The following is a 20,029-nucleotide window of genomic DNA, read 5'->3' as shown; positions in this document are numbered from 1 at the left end:
CCCACATGCTGACTGCTTCAAGCCATGAGAGGTCACCTCTCATTCCAGGTAAATTCTGTATTGTGTTGCTGCTCCCAGACTATGCTGGGACAGATTCTGAGCTCTTACACTGTAGTAAATCACAAATATCTTCAATTAAACAAGTAGGCCCAACTGCCTCTCTGGTCAGACAAACCTCAGTATAGTCAGTCTTAATTTTATGAGAAAATAGGCTAATTGCATTGAAACATCTTCAATGATATTAGAAGCAGGCTCTTTATTTAGAGAAATAATTTAATTTTCAAAGCATTTGACAATTTTAATAGACATCATCTATGAATAAGTCAGGGTGTGTAATGTGCTTGAAGCAAGAAGAAAAAGGCTCATTAACTTTGAGAGAATAGACAGATGGGCACGTTGGGGTAGAGCTCTGACAGCTCCCGAATTATGTAAGAAGTGAACAGAGAGGAGTCGGATGCCGCACACACATGTGCAGGAGTCATTTCCATGGGAGCAAATTGCAATGACACAAACTGTCATCTATGACATCAGTAAATGAGTCAGGAAAAACAAAATGAAGGAGATGATACATAATGGAAAATACTCCAGTTTCCAGCATGACGTGAAAGGCAAAGGTCTATAAAAGTTGATGCAATTTGGATTAACCCAGTTCTCTTTATGAGCATACACATGAAATAAGGATTTTGTACAATTTGGATTCTATTACAAACAGAATGCACGAGGCATGCTGCAGCAAGGGAAGCAGCCCTGAGATGGCTGGTGCCGCAAAGAGCAGGCAGATGCTTGGCTGCATTTAACAAAATGGTTAGGACCACAACAAAGAAAATGAAAATAGGAGAGAAGTTGTAGACAAAACCAGGAACATAACAATGAAGGAAATATGAAGGTTAAAGACCAACAGAGAAAGCTGATGCTATAATGTAAACACAGCCTCTGGTCTTAATGACAGCCTGCAAAGGAAAACTAACATTTAGAATTGAAGGAAAACAGGTATTTAGAAGTGGCATCATTCAAGCAGGATGCAAAGCAGCCACTTGCTTTTTTAAAGGAATATTTTTACTACATTTACTAAAATTTGGGTGAAACTTGTCAGGTGCATCAGCAGTGTTTTCCAGCCAGGCTGTGGATGACTGCTGTGTTGTGGCAAGAGACCCAAAGAGAGCCATCCCCGTGTAAGCAATGGGTGACAGGAGGCCAGTCTCTCCTTACACAGGTCACACTAGCACGAGTATATCAGAGGGAGGTGGTCAAATGCACTTTTAATGAACTTGACTAAGGAAAAATAATGAAACTATCAAAACAATTTATATATGAATCAGGTAGTGTCTGCATTTTAATGGCTGGAACAAAGGCAACTGAACTCTAATAGAGTTGATTTTCTCTTGCAAACGATTACTAAATTGCTTTCACTTTGTCAGCGTGGTAAGATCTATGTGAACAGCTCAGAGTTAAGGAAGTAACAAACCGTCAGTTGTCAAGTGGAGAAAAACATTATTCCCTCCCTTTGGGTAAAGCACATTTGAAAGAGAAACGCTTCTGTTCCTCTGGCAACAACAAGCCCTTTACAGAAGGGAATTACTCCATCAGAAACAACAAGGCAGGTCCATCACTCCTGGCTTCTGATCTCTAACAACTTCAGTATCACCACAGACTAAAATAATTTGGATGCTGACACCATAAGTGAATGAGAGTTTTGCCTCTGTGACTCCAGTTAAGCTGGAATTTAATTCTTCTCTGTTTAGTCTCACAAGGAGCAGAAGTATGTTTGAAGGCAACAGGCATGATACCTTTTCTGACATCTGAAGTCTTTGAGTAAAGAGTGGGTCTCTTGCCAGAGAAGAAGTTCAAACAAACTAACAGTCTGAGGCAGAAATTACTTTAGTTTGTAAGTACAACTACAGCACACGGCAAGCACTGCACAGAGAGACAGGAACTAAGGTTGGGGAGTCAGTGGCAGAACCATCTCTTTGGGCACACGGCCCATTAATTACTTTGCTGATCAAACTGAGGACAAGTTCGATGCAATCACAACTAAGCTCTGCTTGAGAGTCAACTCTGTCTTTGCACGGCACGTGCTGTGCCACGCAGACACTCCTACTCCATCAACGGTAGTTTGGGATTCCCAATACACACATGCACTGTGACAAATAGATACAACTTCTGTGCAGTGTGTATTAATTAACTATGCTGGCCTCCTGACCTATTAACAAACAGGAAAGCCAAGAAGCAAAGCCCAAATCCCCAATTCCTGTATCATTCCCATTTATTTGACCACCATTTCCCGCACATCCCAGCTGAAGGGAAATCTTGTCACCTGTATCAGCAGACCGGCATTTGGAACAGTTGCAGAAATGGGGCTTCAGCATATTTGTGCAACAATTGCAAACACCTCTCCAGTTCTGTGACAGTAAAAGTGCATCTTATTTCCATTTTCTAAACCTTCCACCGACTAACACAAAGAAACGATCATGGGAATGTTTAAGAACAAGCAGCATCAGGCCAGGTAACCTAATATTTTAAGCAACTTTACACCAGGCAACATAACCATTACAAACACATTTTGTTAAATGGCAGCACTCTAAAAATGAAACAATTACGCTACTTCCACTAATTAACAGGCAATATTAGACTTTAATGTGCAGATGAGCTAACAAATGTCATCACATAATTTTAAAATTACACCAGCATCGTTTTTCTCTCACACACATCTGACCCTCAAGGAAGATTTGCATATAAAGGTCAAAGAAGTAGCAAACACATTTCTCAGTTCCCAGTTTTATTACACTAAAGCAGCACAAATAACTACTAGAAACACTAACTACTCAGTGAGGCCAAAATCAGCTTCATACACCCAGATTAACAGGAGCATGTCCTACCCCACTGATGCTGCCATGAGCCACGGTGTCTTACTGGTGAGAATAAGTCTGCGGGGCTGAAATGGTGACCTTCAGACCAGGGGACAATGGCACAAACCCTTGCTGCCACCACTACTTGCTATCCCCTTAATGATTTGGGAAAAAAGCCACTGGGTCAGTCACTCCAGCTGATCCATGAGCCATATGGTCCTTTAATGAACTGTCTTGTTAAGTCCCCAAAGAAAAAGTGAATTCACTCCTGTTGATATGTGATCCTCATGGAAAGCTGAGGAAGACCGAATGTAGAAGCCCATAACACAGGGCTACATGAACACCTGAACCTTACTGAGGAGAAATTCCTGTGTGGAGTGTGACAGATAGTGACACAAAACAGGATGATGTTCTCTTTTCGAAAACCGCTTTGGGCATGAAGACCATCAACAGGTGGTAGATAACAAAAACTGTACCAGTGGTGATATGCTACCACTCAACACTTCTTGAACAAGATCTTCAAAGAAAGGGAGGAGATCTGGCAAAACAGGTGTCTGAGCATTATTCCAGACGAAGGCTACCAAAACACACACCTGGGAACACCCATCAGCAATGTTGCACCAGGAAGGAGGACTGGAGGAAGGCAGGCATGTTCAAAGCGCAGAGGACCATACAAGCCATTAGAAACCTCAGGGGTGGAACAGGCAACCAGCAATCATTAAACATAATGGGTAGAAATATCACTTTACAGCTCCTGAGCAAAAACAGAGGATTTTGAACCTAGCTGAAGTCTCAGTGTTTACGTATGGCTGCGAGAGTTGCCGAGATGCAAAATGTTAGAAACACCAAATGCCTCTGAAACACTGATGCAACCCAAGAAATCCTCTTGCAGTAGTTCATCTCTGTATCAATCAAAAAAATGTTCAACACAAAGAGGATCCCATTTGAGCCAATGACAAGTGCAAAGTAAGACATGTTGTCTTAAAGCTCTTTCATTATCAGCCAAGTTGTACATCGTCACACTTGCTGTGAACGAAGGGATGGTGTATTATTGCTATGGCATATACTGACCTAAGGCACAGAAGCGTCACAAAATGCGGGGACCTGAGCCCCACAAAACCAGCAGGCAACTCTGCCCTGGGCACGGAAGAGTAGAGCTCTGAAAGTAAAGAAACATGAACTTAATCCTGCTTTGACTTCTCCAGCAAAGCTGTGTGGGAGGACAGACATTGTTCAAGCACAGAACCGAGGGGGAAAGCAGAAAAAAACCCCAACAACCAAAAACTAAAGAGCGTAACTTCATTGAGGATTCATAAGGCATAACAGTACCAAGCAAAACATTTCATTTGATGCTTCTATAGCATTAAATTCATTTAGAAGACTGAAAGACATAATACTTTGCACTTTCTAGATAAAAGCACTATTGTAGTCATTCGGATGTGGAAGAGCTTTATTCTGCCAAAAATATCAGCACCATGCTGCAGTACAGAAGCCCTGAAACACGAGACCCAGCTCTGAATCAGAGCAGCTGATTCATTCAGAAACAAGGGTGCTGCACTTCTCCCCTTGATCCTACTCACCACGCCACGGCAGCCCACTGAGAACAAAGTAAGTTCTGCAACTTATATGGCAAGTGAGATAAAACCACTTCATTCAACAGCTTATGGAAAAGGTCACTTCTCACTAAGCTACAGAAGAGCTGTGAGGCTTCAGTGACAACACCTAGTAATGCAGTTGGGAGAGCAGGGTAGAAAAGGCTGGAAGAACAGGGTTTAGTTCCTGAGAACCAGAGATATTTTGGTAGCTTGCTCATTATAATAATATGCATATTTAAAACCTAACAAGAAAAACAAGACCCAGGAAAAGCAAGAGCTTACATCAAAGCCAAATACTCCATGCAGCTTGCTCCCAGGAGAGAAACAGAGATAGCACCTCACAGGTCTGAATCTTAACATATAACAGGAAAAATACAGAATAAACTTTTTTTTGCAGGAACGACTGAAATACAAGACAAAGCTGGAATTTCAATCTTAAAGGTTTTTTTTAAAACAACATTATAAAGAGTTCTGATAAACATCTTAAAATACTTCTTGCTCTCACTTGCTACTATTTCATATCAAATGAATTCTTTTTACTTTATTTCTTTTAAGCCACAAATGCACAGTCCAGCTATAAGAGGTGACAGCAGTGTGAGTTACTCAGATTTCCTGCTTCCATATTACTTTGGGAAAAATGAAACTAGCCTAGTGTTGCCACATGTCACAGGTTTTCCTCACAAGTCTCTTAGTGTCTTGGGTTTTTCAGTCCCAGCCCTTTGAGACAGTAGGTATCACAGCTGTAGACAAACTATGAAAAATACCTTTCCTAAAGGCCTCAAAACCAGGAAGCAAAATATAAGCAAACCATATATATAAAAGCAGGGTTTATTAACTGCTGAATTTTCTGATCTTGAGACACTTGACTCATGGTTCTAAAAAGCCCTCAAGGCCAGTGACTTTGCACTCAAAAAGTTCAATGAGAAATTCTTAAAGTGCTCCACATCCAGAATAATTAAAATCAAAATAGATAAATCAAGCTTTATATTTTACACCATACTTCCACCAACAACACTGTTTGCAGATGTCCCCAGAATAACACACTGTATTTCCCAATGCTAGCATTCAAGTTTGCAGGGTCCACAACACTGCTTTTCCCTAAACCAAACCCACACCTCTTAGCAATGCCAAACCAAAGGAGAGGTCAGGCAGCAGGGAAGGAGTCCCCAACGCTCCTGTACATTATGTTGTGAGCAAGCTGTGATACCTTATCCCTTTCCAGCACAATGCAAGTGGGATCTACGCTCTGGTTAAGCCATAGCTGGGGCAAGTCAGTCTCTGGGATGGATCAGATCAGGGCAAGTTTCTCCTGTAACACTACGGACATTTGGTCAGAGGAGTAACAAACAAGTTTTTAATATCGTAAGATGGTGACTAATATCTCTGGGACAGAGAGGAGCATTCACAGCAGAGTCTGCAGCTGGCCAGCTGGGAGCTAGCCTGCAAGCAGGGCACCCCACAGCACAGGAGGGCATTCTGGCCTGAAAGAGCTGCTGGTGCCAAGAGACCTTGTTTGCACTGAAAAAATTTTTCTTTTTTCAAAATATCTACAGAGGTGTCACAGAAACTTAACATGAGCCAAAGTCCATACAAACTTAGTGTATGCACAGTTTGTATGACAAACCTCCTAAACCAGGAGTGGTTTTGACATTCATGAGCCTTTTGCCTACAGATGTTGTGTCAGCAGTCAGCTGAACACATTTCCTTACTAGTGAGAAGACCCCAGATTAGAACTGTTTTGGAGATGGAATTAATCTCTGCTGCCAGCATCACCACAGGAATTTAAGTGAAAGGCCAAAACAAAGTTATAGGCACACAGAAAAAAGGCAAACCCACACATCCTAACCTCCTATCTTTTAGGCTCACCAAGAACAGTTTACTGCACTGACACCCAGGGGCTAACAAAATAAGAAGACAAGACTGCACTATTTTAACCCAACAGGCTGTGTTGCCTGATCCAGAGGTGAGCAGCTGATTGCATAATTTTTCTCCTACATTTTTGTGAAGACAGAAAACAGAGGCTCTCAATGATACAAAATGCACACAAATAATACATGAGCAAAGCTATAATCCTAAACAATTCTTCTGGACAAGACAAGGACACAAAAGACTTTTATAAACACCCTCTTACCTCTTTGCCTGCTTGGATAAGTATCATTTAGAAGATCTCTTTATCAATATAGGCAGCATGAAGCATGTTTGCTCTGATGTACTTCACACAGAGCTATCAAAAACAAAGCTATACATACCCAGGTGTGCCTGGTGTGCTGATTTTTATGAGCTTTAGCCTGATTTTTGAGTAACAGCAGCTGTGCACTTAAGCCTCTTCCTCTCTTCCCTCCATGTTTCAACATGCTTTGCTTGCAGAGCTGATACAGTGATAGCAACAAACCATTAGGGAATTCCTCCATGCTAAGAGTATCCCTTATTTTAGGAGGGGATTTTTGGTGCTTGTGAGATCTTCCACAGAACACCAAGCTCTGCACTGTTTTGTGAGATCTAAGAACAGACCCTGCCTGGGCCCTACCAGAATGGCTTGCCATTGAAAACCAAGATTTCTTCCCAATTTAGCACCATCCAGCTCAGGCTGGAAGGCAATAAACTTTATATATATATATATATATATATATATATAATCCATGCATGATTTTTATCTCAATCCATTTGTCAATAACAATTTCTTTTTCTAAAATAATCCAGGGGTAAAAAAAAGTAAAGAGAATAAAAACGGACTCCTAGGTTTTGGGCATTTCCCCAATCACAATCTCTGTCTCAGATCACTGTTATCTGGGAAAGGACCTTCCTACCCGGAAGAGGGTTTGGGCAGAATTCAGAGCTGAGCACCATCTTCCTATGTGACTGAAAATAGTATCTTCCACCCTTCCTTTTCCCAGTGACAGCTGTATTCTGGGGTACCACTAGATTCTTTCCAAAACAAATGTGGCACAGCTGCTATGATTTATCTTCACAGCTCATAGCTTAGAGTTACAGACAGAAAATACATATAACAAGGAAACATCTCCACTATATGTTCCCACATGCTGGAAGTGTTCCCTCAGCTGCAAGGAAGATGTTGCAAATTGCCTGAAAAGGTTGAAGCAGCATCCCTAACTGACTAACACCATGTTTCTCTACAAATTTGGGGGATTATCATTGGTTTTCTTGAGTTCTCCAGCTTCTGCAGGAGGAAAAGTTTTTCTTTGCTCTAGGCAGAGGAAAAGACTTCTGCAAGTGTGAATGCACCAACAGAGAATTGCAGGAAGGGTGTTTTTTTCCAAATTACCCTGTGAAATCCCTGCAGTACATGTCACAGCTGCAGAAGCTTTCATAAAACAAGAGTCAGTAAAGCAGCAGATCTTGCACATAACTTTTCTCTGGGCCTTGGCATGGGCTGTGGGTTGTGTGGGTGCCAGCACTGCTCCAGGATCTCGCTCTGCAGAGCAGCATCACGGATCCCCCACTCCTGCCCACCGCAGTCCTCGCACTGCTGCAGATGAGACACCTACATTTGAAAAGAGATCTGTCCTAATATGTTCAACCCATAACAATTTCATCACAGAGAAACAAGCTGGGAAATGGCAGATAAAAAGCACTTCTGTAAGTATGCTAGTGTGATTTTAATTCATTTTAGTAGTACTTACTCAGTAGTTATTATGTTTTACTTTAGTTTTCTGTCTTCTTACCTGCAGAATTTGGGGTTCTTCAAAATGCAGAAACTAAGGCTAGTAAGTGCACAAGTCCTTTAGACCCTTACTCATTCTGACATTAAAAATACACTTCTTTCTGTCTGAGGAGATCAGGCATAACTGCTCAACCATGTCCCCATCAAGGCTTGGATGTCTTAGGCTATGGAGCTAATTTCCCACCGTATCAGGGCAGTTCAGGGTGTCACTAAAGAGAAATGGGAATTAAGCCATTTATAACCAGTTCAACAGGCTGTGTTGGTATCAGGTTAGTTATAGGTATTGTGATGTATTTATTAGGTTTTCTCCTTTTTATAAAGGAACTAAACCAGAGGTGTGAAAAAGTAATTGCTAGCTTCTAGAAGTAAGAACTGGATGGTTCAGTTCTGCTGTGTCTGTTTAATGACTAGTAAAGACTGTTTATTCTCTCATACACTCTTGTGCCATAAAGACTGCCTTACAAACACTTGAAGAAAATGAATCTGCTTTATCTTGACACCTCTGATAAATTCTGGCTCTGTAGCAATCCTGTTTACTTATTTTGCTTGCAAATGGTAAGATATAATGAAGAGAATATTTATTACCAGAGTTGGTTGGGAATAGTTCCACAAAACTTTTTTTTCTTGCCAAAAAAATGTGTTAAGTCAACATAGAAACTTTTTTGCAGGGAAACAGTTTTGATGCATTTCTCAACAGAAAGTAGTGAGGAAAAATGTTGAGAAAATTTCATTTTTACAGTTTGAAAACAAAAATAATCCTGAAGTTTGAAATTACTTTTTCATTTTTGTATTTAACAAAGTAGCAGCAAAAAAAGTCAGATTAAAAGTTATATAGAAATGAAACACTTCAAGATGTCAAAATGTCCCAAATTGACCCAGACTTATTTCTTGTTGAGATTTTTAGTTTACATAGGCCTTTTGACATTTTTACACTTTCTGAGATTTCACACATGAAAAAAAAAAAAAAAAAAAAAAAAAGAAGACTCCTGAATAACAGTTGTGGGTTAGAAAAGCTGTTTTCCACCTAGCACTAGTTATGTTATTAGGCTAGCAGTGAAAGAGAGACATACACCATGTTACTCTCTGGATCTAACAACTTCTTCTATCATGCTAAGACAAAAATGTGTGAACATCAACCACATGGAATACAAGTTCTTTGTTTTTCTTTTCCTAATGAACTGTGCAAAGAATGCAACATAATTATGCCTTCAAAAGAAACTACTATACTACCAGAGATACTAAAAAAGCTCTGTTCTTTGGCTGGCACCCATCTCTGCAAATGCTGTCACAACAGTCTCCAAACTGTCACTTCAGCAACTGCCCCTCATGGGAAAAACATATTTCTTCTAATTAGACAAAATTCTAACTCCATGTTTGAAGAGTATAATTTGATCTTTTCTCTAGAAACTCATTAACCACTTGAGTTTAATTATTAACATTTGCTTTAAAAATTCACTGAATTAACTACCAATTGTGTGAGTGCAGCTACTGCTTTGGCGAGATGATGCTCATTGCTGCAGTACATGGGCATGCCACCAGGGGAGGTGGTGTGCTCCATGTCCACCTAAGACACTCCTCTGAACATCAAGGAGGTGTAGCTTCTTCCTCTGGGTCTGCCATCGGCTCACTGGATGGCTTTGGGCAGGTTAACCCCTTTTCCTTCCCTTTCTAAATCTATTTAGGATGGTCAGACCATGAACTGTTTGGAGCAGGGACTTCTCCGCTTTTTCTCCTTCAGTCCCACCATGCTTAATAAAGTGCCAATACAAGAGGACGCTGAGCTGATGATTGCAATATGGTAGAGCAAAGCTCCCAATGTGAGAAATGTAAAAATTCATGCCTAGGTAGGGCTTAATACTAGGCTTACTCATTCTGGGGCTCCTGCAGGGCCTGCAGCAGCAAGAAACCTGCTGAAAGCACTTGGTCTTCTGGGATAAAACTGAACAATACTGATTCCTTAATGGAAACCTTTCACAGAAGTAGAAAGCCATGATTTATTCAGTAACAAACAGGTTTTCAAACAGTGTCACAAACACTGAATATGCAGACACACACTTCCACTTGGCCTCAGTTATAAAATGTGGTGATTTACAAATCCAGGGCACAGTGGGGTGATGCAGAGTATAGGAAACTCCCTTTTTTCTAATGCAGAAAGTTATCATCAGAAACCCATTTTCTCCCAAAAGCTCTTCAATTTGATTCAAAAAACCCCCAACAAACCAAACCAAACCAACCAACAAAAAACCCCCAAACAACTAACTACTTCTTTTGGTTTAAATCAAATACATGCGTTCAATGCTTCTCTTAAAAATAAGCAGATACAAGGTTCCGTGGGGTTTTTTCAGTCTCATGGGTACGATTTCTCATAGCATCTACGGGTCAGTACCTCCCGTGTTAAGGATTTCCTAAATCCTTTTTAATTCTCCAGCTGGTAGTTGCCACAGTGTTTTGGATATGCAGAAATGTGTGAAACTCCCCAGGAAACTGAATGGCTCCAGCACCAGCTCTCTGCTATGTGGAACATTTTTGCTTCACGGCAAAGGAATGTAGCAAAAGTTACTATTTTGTTACCAGATTTGACAGGCTTAAGCAGCCTTAAAAAAATCAGTGATACAGAGGAGCTAGCTGCAAAATAAACCTTTCCAAGTTCTCAGTGACATAAGATATTTTCAGATTAATAAAGGCATAAACTTACGCAAGAACTTCTACATAAACTGTAATATCAGTCTGCATGAGACTCAGGTGCTTTTGTTATTTCTGCATTTGGTAAATTCAGGCGTAACAATTCCTGAAGTCCTTCGGCTTTTACAAACAGGTATGATTGACAGTCTCTAAATGCTCTGCTTTTCATAACAACAGTGATTGACAGCCCCTTGGTATATAGCCCAGTCAGCCTAACAATGTTATTGTTCTCTAATAATTACCTGATAATTTTTTTTAATGTGTTGCTGTTAGTTATGGTTCAACTAAGTAAGAGTCCTCAGAACTTTTCAAAAGTTTATTTAACTTGCCTTGATTTGGGGCTGTCTTTCTGCAAGTCTGATTCTGTGGCAGTGCTGGGATTGCAGACATTAGTGCCCAAGGTGCATTGGCTGTTGATCTACCCGTAATTGGTTCTTTCCCTGGAAAACAGAACATATTAAGCCCAAATATGTGACAATCTGTGTGTCAATTTGGCATATGTCACTCACACAGTATTTGTACAAAGGGAAATGTTTCTTAAGTTAATACTCCCTGGAGCATAAGAATATAGCTAGTAGTTTTTATGCACCTAGGGCCAGAGCCTTGCGTAGGATGCATGCTGGTAGCTGGGCTCAGTTCAGCACAGTTTATTACTTCCAAGCTGCTCAAGATGGCAGCTTGTTTAACTTCTGCTGAAAGCAATAATTGAGATTTTTCTGTCTTGCGGAAAGATCATCCTAAAGAACACTCAGCCAGGGGACTGACTTGTGTGAATCACTAGCAGAAAATCATGACCCAGTAGGGTCACTTTTCTGAGTATTTTCTGGTACCTACAAAGTAAAATGAATTACATTCTTTTTATATGAAACAAGTCAACCGTAGCACTGTATACTAGAAAATGACAATCCTAGTTTGAAAATGCTCAACCCTTTACCCTTGTACTAGGCATAAATCCAAGCTAGCATTCTTCTGAAATTTAGAATTGTAGCTTTTTCATCTCTGTCTTGATTTTCAGATAGGATGGAAGCGGGCAGGGTAGAAAAATGAAACCCCACATTGTCTCAGATTTCCAGCTGAGGGAGACAAGAATCTCCTGGATTTTTGCATACCTATAATATTAAACTTGGTAGAGCAGCTTGCAGTTGAACAAAATGTTACTCCCACATCAAAGTAGTACTGCGAATGAACCTTAGTCTGCATGGCTAGTTTGCCAATTACAAACCGCAACACCTATTTCAGAAATTTTGTGAATGCTTTTTCTTGAGTGTGTTGAAAAAAATTATAAAACTCACCTACCTTGCAGGTTAGAGGTCTATTCTGTTGGAGGTCTATTAAAAATATATTATTATATTATGTTTAGTTACTCTTAAAAGGACCAATAAAAGAAAAAAACCCTTGAAGAAGAAAGCATGCTCAGTCTGGGTCTTTCCAAACATTTCCAGTTCTGCACTGGGGTGCTGAAAATAGTAAGTAGGTATCAGAAGGAGAAAGCTGAGTGTCCTGGGACTTTGCTTTTTGAAACCAGAACTGTGGACCTTGAGCACAGTTTTATAGTTCACCTGTTTGGTTGCCTTTTCAAGAACTGTTCTAAAGTTTTGCCTCTGCACCCATGTACACTATGAATCACCAAACACACTACAGAGTCAGGGTTTGGATTTGCATACAGAGCACTGGAATATAAAGGTTTTTGTTCACATTTACTGCAAATGAAAGCAAGTACACAATGCACAGATTGTATAGCCAAATGGGCTAATTCTGCTCATGAACATTTGTTCACACAGATTTAGGGGCTACGTTGGGGCCAATTGAACAGTTGGGCCTTTAGTCTTTGTTAATTTGCTTTCCAGTACTTCTGAATTTTACCAACATATTTATAGAACTGCCCATTTCAATAAAGTATTATCTATGGCCCTGACCCCAACCTCTAATCATCCATAGAGCTAGTTCCGTTACTGAGTATTTTTCCCATACTGTAAACATACCAGGCATTCTCTAAAAGTTGTTTCGGGTTGATAAATTCTGTAGAGAACAATAGTGAGGTAATGAGTCATTGCACTGTCTCACTACAGACTGAGGAAACTACTCATTGCATACTAGATATAAAGTAGAGGACAAAAAATTCAGCCATCTGTAACTTACGCAAACACCATGAGCAAGAGCTAAAACCAGCTTCTCACAGATCTTAAGTCAACGATATCTCTGATCCCTTTTTTCAAGAACTTCTAGGATGCCTTACTGAGTTCTCAGCCCATCATTCTGCAATCCTTCAAGTCCAGCTTGGTCTCAGAGACTCCTGTAATCCAGTGCAATCATCTCAGCCTTTCTAAAGTCTGTTTTGGCATGTAAATCTCTGTTCTTCCACATGCACACAAGATCTAGTTGCTCACCAAAACACGTGTCAGAACGGAATAACCACCGTATGGGTAAACTCTTTTTAGGGCACAGAGAGGGTAGGGAGAACCCATGCTTAACACCTAGGGACCTACCCCACCACCAGCAGCAAGGAAGATGTTTCCAAACAGATGAGAGCAACATGCTTCTCTGTTATCTAAGGCACAGCAATGTGTGGGAAACAGGCACTGAAAAAACAGCATTTTCAAACTGGCAGAGATGCTGGTTTGCAGGGAGTAACAGACTCTTGTGGCTCCAGAACTTTTTAAAATCTTTAAAGCAACTGTACTCCTTCTGGTGCTTCGTACGAGATTCCCAGACATTTCCCTAGCACAGACCGACCCCTACCAGACACCTTGTCTCGTGGATCCTGTCATTTCTACACTTCACAGATGCATGGTTAGCCTTGGGGCAATTCTGCTGCATGGAAGAGTAAGATGAAGAAACTATTTCACTTATTTTTAGGATTAGAAATGAGGAAGAGAAGCCACATCAACAGCCAATTCTTCACAGACCACCAGCTGTCCACAAACAAGCCAAAGAAAATCCTGCATATGGAAGTAGTGTTAGCACCATCTAACAACAGCTCATATCAAACAGCTACATAACTACAGTGTGTGTTGTACTAGATATAGCGAACTAAGACAAATTAACGCTGTTTTGAGGTTTCTTCTCTGCAGTGGGTTGGATAATCTTTTCCTTCAGCTTTTGCTGTGTTTCAGTTCATTTGCCTCATGCTGCTCCCACCAGTTCCACCCCGCAATCCCATAAACCTCACATGAAACTCCTGAGAACAATCAATTAGATAAATTTATTATTTCTTACTCAATACAAGTTACTGATTCATCTAAGTTTATTCAATATGTTGATGGTCCTCATAAGAGTTCTGGTGACCCTCACTTTCATGTAAATTTTATAAGAACAGAGAAATCTTTAGCACTATTTTATGTTTCATTGTGGGAAAAAATTGAGTACTGTCAGTTAAGGCAATCTTAAATCTTGACTAAATTAATTTTGTCCTCTATTACTTTACCCAACAGATACAGCTCCAGCATCGTCTTCCCATTCATGCTTCCTTACAATCGCATTCTAAAACCACATGTTAATGAATCAGAATTTATCAAATTTCCAATTTCACTAATTATTTATCAGATCAGCTAAATCAGTTTCATTTAGAATTATAGACTTAGTTACTTAAGATGGATTTTTCTCTCTATTAAAAACATTAAGCCACCTAAAAGTAACTAATATACCAAATTTTAATTTCTGTTCAAGGTCCAAACATACTATTGATGAGTGATCTTGAATTAGCAATAACATGCTTAATTCTAAACCTATCATTTTTAATTAAAAATTAATTAAACAAGGACAGAAAAATCAAATTGTGTTATTAAGTATAACAGACCCTGCAAATTCATACTAAAGCATTTTAACATTGCAAAGACAACACTGAAACCAGACTGGTTTTGTATCTTCAGAAATTCTATGAAATATGAACATACTAATCTTGTCAACAAATGAGACAAAAGTTAAGGTGCTGAAAGATGCATAGACCTTCAACTGCCAGAGGTTAGCTCCAAAGATGGGAATGTTGCAGGTATCAAACAATCGCATTGGTGTTAAAGCCTGGCAGGTGGGACACTGCACCATGTGGTCTCACCAGCTCTGGGAAGGGCCCAGCTCCATTACTTATTGCACACACTTCCTTATTTAGATCCTGAAAACCTTAAAACATTGGGGTTTTTTTAAAGTGTGTTTGTATTATCAAAAGAAAATTATCTTCCCCTGTGACAAATAATATGGGACAACTGCTCTGCACAGGTGGGGTCCTAGCCCTAAAACCACAACTGAACATTCTCCAAATGACTCCTGCTGCATTTATAATCTGCCCTTACATTTTCCAATCTTCCACACATGGGAAGGAAGACCGCATATCCATAATAACATCTTCTGATACTGTGGTGGCTTGACCCTGGCTGGACACCAGCTGCCCACCAAAGCTGCTCTACCATTCCCCTCCTCAGCTGGACAGGGGAGAGAAAATATAACAAAAGGCTCCTGGGTCGAGATAAGGGCAGGGAGAGATCATTCAACAATTACTGTCATGGGCAAAACAGACTCAAATCAGAGTAGGGTAATAAGAAATAAAACCAAATCTTAAAACACCTTCCCCCTATCTCTTCCTTCTTCCTGGGCTTAACTTTACTTCTGATTTGTCTGCCTCTTTCCTACCAGTGGTGCAGAGGGACAGAGAAGGGGAATTGTGGTCAGTCCATCCCATGTTATCTCTGCCACTCCTTCCTCCTCAGGGGTAGGACTCCTCACACTCTTCCCCTGCTTCAGCGTGGTGTCTCTCCCACGGGGTGCAGTTCCTCAGGCACAGAATGCTCCAGCGTGGGTCCCCCACAGGGTCACAAGTGCTGCCCAGCAAACCTGCTCCAGCATGGGCTCCTCTCTCCACGGGGCCACAGGTCCTGCCAGGAACCTGATCCAGCACGGGTTTCCCACAGGGCTACAGCCTCCTTCGGGCATCCCCCTGCTCTGGTGTGGGGTCCTCCATGGGCTGCAGGTGGGTATCTGCTCCACCATTAACCCCCATGGGCTACAGGGGCACAGCTGCCTCACCATGGGCTGCACCATGGGCTGCACCATGGGCTGCAGGGGAACCTCTGCTCCAGCACCTGGAGCACCTCCTCCCCGCTTTCTTCACTGACCTTCGTGTCTGCGGAGTTGTTTCTCTCACATATTCTCACTCCTCTCTTCAGCTGCAGTTGTCTTTGAACAGGTTTTTTTTTTCCTCTGTTTTTAAATATGTTATCCCCGAGGCGCTACCACCATCACTGATGGGCTCGGCCTTGGCCAGGGGTGGGTCCATCTTGCAGCCGGCTGGCATTGGCTCTGTCAGACATGGGGGAAGCTTCTAGCAGCTTCTTGCAGAAGCCAGCCCTGTAGCCCCACTATTACCAAAACCTTGCCATGCAAACCCGATACAGATATCATGTATTGGGTTTGAAGCAACACCCTTCCACCCTTACGGGTTCCCTAAACCTGAGGCAGCTCTGCAGAGAACAGTTAGGTGTGGTGTGCTGCTGAGTAGTGAAGCTCCTCAGCTCAAGAGGGAGCAGCTCATGCTGATAGTTTGGGAGTCTTCAACCTTTCCCCCCTGCTGTGCATCACTCGTATCTGAGCATGATTTCTTCCCAAGGCAAAATCACACCATTTGCTCTTTGCAGGTTAGCACTTGACTGTTCAATCCATATTTCTTTGCTTCAGTTCACCAAGCAAAGCCAAGTACTTTGGGTTTTTCAGTCACCCTAAATCCCATCACTATCAACAACAGAAACACACTGCTGGTGTTTTTTGGTTTTGTGGACCATTTTTCTAGCCTGAGGATTTTGGGGCATTTCAGCAAAGTGGAAGGGAACAATGACATTATTTTTGTCCCATTTCCAGGCAGAGTGGCAGAGAGCCAGTTCTCAGAATTTTTCTGAGAAGCCAATTGATTCATGCTTGTCTCAAGTCCCAGCATCCTTGTGAGAAGTTGTCAGAGGGCAGCCAAAATAGTACAATTGCTTCACCTACTCCCAAACACTGAGATAAAAGGCCACTCTGTTTCAATCATAAACAAAACCAGGGAACTGTCATAGAGCAAACAGCCTTCCCCGAAATTCAGATTCCACCCAGAAGTTCACCAATCAGTTAGTCATTGCTGTAAATCAACATGACTAATCAGCTCATCTCAGCATCTTAATGAAACTCTGATGCTTTTCCAGCCTCAGGACCTATGGCTTGGTTTGACCCAAGGCAACACAAGTGAACTGCACAGCAGGGTGGAGAGTCATGCTGAAGAAGCCTCCCCACAAGATCCTCAGCAGGTCTTGCTTTAAGCCAGGCTTGAAGGTGTCCTGTGGCTAATACTACCAACTTTCCACTTATGTACCTGGCCAGTGGCAGGAGCTGTGCAAGCTGCCAAAATGGGAGGGGAAGAAAGAGCAAAATGGAGAACACCACAGCCTGTGTTTCTTTTGGCTTTGCTGTCTTAGAAACCAGTTTGTGTCAGATACAGAGAGAAATGGGACTATAATTTAGACATGTTCTTTCTTTATGTGAATTAATTCTCCTAACCATATTTCAAAGCATCCTTAAGACACCAATATTTTGGTATATCTTCACAGGAAAAATTCTACAGAAAGTCAGGCAGATAGTTTAGCAGGACTCCATCATTACAAGTGCTTACACAGCAACTCATTTATCCACAGACTCTCAAACAGCCTTTCAGCCACACAATGTCTGTACAACACTGGTAAACACACTTATATTCCATTTACAAGTAAATAAATCCAGACCTACTATCTTGGAAATAAAATATGAGAGAATCAGTAGAGCAAACAACGTACCCTAGGTGGGTTCATGCCAGGTTTCTCACTACAGAAAGCCCGGCCTGTACACACTCGAAGTTTTCAAGTTTTTTGCTCAGCCACAAGAGAAAAGCACACCCTTCTATATAAACTGGAACTCTTTGATAACCACTCTGCTTGCCAGACTAGAAGCAGTAACAGAAAGGCAGAAAATAGAGCGAGATGGTAAAATTAAGATCGTTGGGAATGTATTTCACAGAACTTTCATGCTTCAGTGCTGTTCCATCAGATACATGAGGGAGAGCATGACTTTGGGCATGTTTTGGACTGGCTATTCATCATCCCTGAAATTAATCACTTGGAAGTAAGCTATATCAGTTCATCAGCCCAGCTTTTTTGCTTTTTTTCCCAGCTGGGATATTCACTATCTAATTAGTGAGTTGAATTAGTTCATTAATGGGTCCAATGAAGGCAAGAACTAATGCAAGAGAAGTGCTGGGAACATACAGTCCCAAGCAAAGGCAGGGTGGGGAAGCCTGAGCAGGACCACTCGTTTCAAGAGCAGTTAGATGCTCAGCAGTTAGTTGAGCAGAGGAGCTCAATTCATCTTATGCAACTTCAGTGTAACTTGAATATCATTGCTGTCCTATGCAGTCGACGTGGAAAGATATTCTCTACAGCTGACTGGCACAGCCTAAGCTACACGCCTGAATTTCAGTAGCATGAATGTCTGAAAACCATGTGATGGCTCATGGACCATTTTTGTTGTGAATTTAAAGCAATTGTAATATCTGAAAGAGTTTCTTCAATGCTCATAACTGAATTCAAATTAAAAGCAACAACCAAGAGACACAAGCTTCAGCATCTCTGCCTGAGGCAGAAGAATTGTTATATTAACTAAAGGATAAGGTGGAACACATCGTACCTCAGGAAATGCATTTGCTCCAAAAGACAGTAAGACAGTCAAGAATTTGGCTTGGATGTTTACAGCATGGTACACTAAACAAAATCATTACCATGCCACAGTATACAATAAAATGGGCTTTAACACTGACAATAATGCTATAGAGAGGAAAGGTACATGGACAGCACCTAAAATAAAATAAGTTCCCAGGTTGGAATAGCAAGGGATTAAATTTTATGGTTTATGTGATGCAAAAAGGTCAGAGTAGATCTCAAGATTTCTTCTGGCATGAGAAAGTACTGTTTGATCCTGCTGCTTATAGTCTGTTACCACTGTTCTTCATTTCTCCATCACCTATGCACACACACAACATGTATGTTACAATGCTGTCCTCATACACACCCTGTCCACCACAGGGAGTCCTTTGGCCGATGAAGTCAGCACTGCCTCCATGTGAACAGTCTAAGGAACAGAACTTGGGTATGGTTAAGAGCAGAAGGCTTTGGCAATCAAAATAAATCTTGTACTACAAACTGGGGCTTGGCTACATCTTTTCAGTAACCAAAACAACTATAGTAAAATAATTATTTAGTATTCCAGGACAAAATTTTCTTGTTCTACTTAAAGCAACATCAAAGGAAGAACAAACCAAGGCCTAAGCAAAAATGCTGTGCATTTTCTATTCAGGAGAATAAAATTTGCAGCTCAGTGACATAAAATACTAAATCAGAGGTAAGACATGCATTCAGAATACATCTATACAGGCAAAAGCTACATCATCCATAGTTAAAACAGCCACAAGTTATATGGTATGTGAAATATTAAGTTCATGACAGCAGTATACTACTGAATACCCAAACATACATTTATCTCTCTAGGAAATTCAGTAAGTAACTGTTCATCTCAAAGATTTTATATTTTCCCATAAAAAACTAGGAGTAACCACTACCAGTGACATGGTGGTAAACTAGAGAAATCCTCCCGTAACCTATAGAAATCCTCCTATACTTCTTGAATAAATGCCCTGTTAAAAGTGTTGGACTCATTGCCACTGAATGTCATGAATACTGAATTTTAAATTAGTTCAAAAAGCAATTAAACAAAATAATGAGAAAAAAAAAATCCATTCAGGGCTATTAAACAGGATAATACCGGATCTGGCTTAGGAAGTCCCTAAGCAGAAATTGGTGGAGACTGAGGGACTACAGGGATGAGGACCGTGCGCTTGCCCTTGGCCCAGTGCTCTTCCCTAGGCAGTTTTTGCTGGTGACTGTTGGAAACAGGGTACTGGGCTGGATGAACCTTTGGACTGACCCAGTAGAGACACTCTAATTCCAAGAGCTCACAAGAGATGGACAACTCCATATTGTGCTTCTTTAATATGCAAACAGCCAGATTTGGTTCTGGTATACAGAGTCTAATTAAGTCAAGGGAAAATGCATGTCTGCTACCTAGGGGTAGAGTTCACCACAGCTGAGAACAGAAGCACACTTTGGACATTTAAATGACATCTTATTTTTGCTACTGCATCCAAACTATTATGCTAAAAATTTCACCAACAGAAATCAATA

The 20,029-nt window shown here is 41.0% G+C and overlaps 1 protein-coding gene across 6 annotated transcripts in view; it reads right to left on the bottom strand.

Annotated features, from left to right (window-relative positions):
• The window catches only part of HTR2C (5-hydroxytryptamine receptor 2C), a 98,694-nt gene that overhangs the window by 58,790 nt on the left and 19,875 nt on the right, over positions 1 to 20,029 (bottom strand). For 4 of the 6 annotated variants that reach the window (XR_012624520.1, XM_074834637.1, XM_074834636.1 and 1 more), the window contains exon 3: positions 11,135 to 11,245. The exons of the other annotated variants lie outside the window; for them this stretch is intronic. The gene's annotated coding sequence lies outside the window, so the exon portion shown is untranslated. The remainder of the gene's footprint in view (positions 1 to 11,134; positions 11,246 to 20,029) is intronic. 6 annotated transcript variants of the gene reach the window in all.

This window comes from Strix aluco, chromosome 10 (assembly GCF_031877795.1).
Source record: "Strix aluco isolate bStrAlu1 chromosome 10, bStrAlu1.hap1, whole genome shotgun sequence".
In the NCBI taxonomy this organism is placed as follows: Eukaryota; Metazoa; Chordata; class Aves; order Strigiformes; family Strigidae; genus Strix; species Strix aluco.
Note: the sequence above shows the minus strand (reverse complement) of the source record. Positions and strands in the feature narration are given on the sequence as shown.